Raw genomic sequence first — 2,074 nt, forward strand, 5'->3', positions numbered from 1 at the left:
TGTCGGGATCAATCCCTGCCGTGCCGGGATCAATCCCTGCCGTGCCGCGTTCCCCGGGCAGCTCCCGCTCCAGCGGCTCCCGCTCCAGCGGTTCCCGCAGCCCCCTCCCCGCATCCCCCTCGCCGCCCCCGCGGTCACACCTCGCCCGGCGCTGCCGTCACTCAGCCGCGCGTCTGGAAGTTGTTCTTGGATGGGCCCTGGGCATTCCTAGACGCACATTCCTGGCAGCCGGAGAGCCCCGTAGGAAAGATTCTTCCCTTGAAAATATCCGGTCCACGTGGAGGGGAAAAGAGGACGGGGCAAGCGCGGCTCTCCCGCCCCCATCCCGGCGTTCCCGGGGCGCTGGGGATCCCTGGGATCCCGGCACGGGGACACCTCCGGAACCCCCCCCCCGAGGTGACCGCAGTCCTGATCCAGCAGCCCTGGGGGGGAAGGGTCTCTGTGCCCCCGGGAGTGCTTCCCAGAGGAGCGGGATCCCAGAGGGTCCGGCACAAACCCCCGGGAACTCCGAGGAGCCCGGAGTCAGGAATGTCATCCCAAACACCCCACGCTCTGCAGGGCTGTCAGCAGGGAGGGGGGATCTGAAGATGGGGAGAGGCAGGATCCAAAGGGATCAGGAGAGCCTTGGAGCAGGGAACGGGAGTGAGCCCTCCCCACTCCACAGGCCAGTCCAGGTCCTAAAGCAGGGGATGTATCCCAGCGAGGAATTCCAGGATTGGCCTCCCTGGGAGAAGGCTCCTACCCCAGGCTCTGCTGCCCTGCCAGGGCTGGGAAGTGATGCCCAAAGTGGGGACATCCTGGAAGCTCTCCGGGAAGCAGGGGAAGCTGCAGAGTCAGGGGCTGGGAGGCTGCTCCAGCCCCAAATCCCTATTTCAGAATTCCCGAGGTAGTGCCGGGTCTGGAGCTCTGGTCCGACCCGGGGACCTGCTCCCCATCCCGGTGTGAGCCCGAGGAGCTCCGGAGGATCCAGACGGAACTGCCTCTGCCCAGGAAGGACAGCAGGGAGAGCGCCCGGGAATGGCAGCGGGATGGAAGGTGCTGGAGAAAAGCGGGATCATTAGCGGAGCTAAACGAAAGCAGATGCTCCGGGAGCCGGGGCTTCCAAAGCACACACGGAGAGCGCCCGGCCCGGCAACGGGATGACAGTGGGCTGGATTTCGGAAGCTGCTGAGACATGGATTAACTGTGGGAGCACACGGGGAAGGTGCAGAATTGCGGTTGGAAGCCACACCCCCCCCCCCCCTCCCCCCGCGCGGAGTTCCCGGGAGCGGAGACTTCCCAGCAAAGGGCAATTCCCGTCTCCATCCAGGTTAAAGTGCTGCTCACCCACAGCAGGCAAAGGCACGGAGAGGAGGGCACACATTCCCGCTGTTCCCAGCTTTGGGGTTGGGATAAGGAAGCCCCCAGCTGAGAGAACTCCCCAGAGCGTGGAGGGATCCACAGGATCCCTGGAGCCGGCGTGGGTGTGGGATCTCGGCCCCACACCTCGGTGGCCTGGGATGCTGTGGGGATTCCAGGGCCCAGAGGAAGAGGAGGAGGGTGATGGTGGCCACCAGGGCCAAAGGAAGCGTGAGGAAGGTGCTCTGAGGGCTGGAGCCCCTCTGCTCTGGAGCCAGGCTGAGAGAGCTGGGAATGTTCACCTGGAGAGGGGAAGGATCCAGGGAGACCTTGGAGCCCCTTCCAGGGCCTGAAGGGGCTCCAGGAGAGCTGGAGAGGGACTGGGGACAAGGGATGGAGGGACAGCACACAGGGAATGGCTTCCCAGGGTTAGGTGGGATATTGGGAAGGAATTCCTGGCTGGGAGGGTGGGGAGGGGCTGGGATGGAATTCCCAGAGAAGCTGTGGCTGCCCCATTCCCTGGGAGTGTCCCAGGCCAGGTTGGATGGGGCTCGGAGCAACCTGGGCGAGGGGAAGGTGTCCATGGCAACCCTGGCACGGCCAGCAGGACACAGGGACGGGAGGACAGGACACAGGGACAGGACTGGGCTCAGCACACAAGACCCAAATTCCATCCCTGATACCTGGGCAGGGAACTGAAGCAAATCCAGGCGAGCCCTGGAGCTCAGGCAGCCCC

The sequence above is a fragment of the Corapipo altera genome, unplaced genomic scaffold (assembly GCF_003945725.1).
Source record: "Corapipo altera isolate COAL_440 unplaced genomic scaffold, ASM394572v1 130092, whole genome shotgun sequence".
Lineage (NCBI taxonomy): Eukaryota > Metazoa > Chordata > Aves > Passeriformes > Pipridae > Corapipo > Corapipo altera.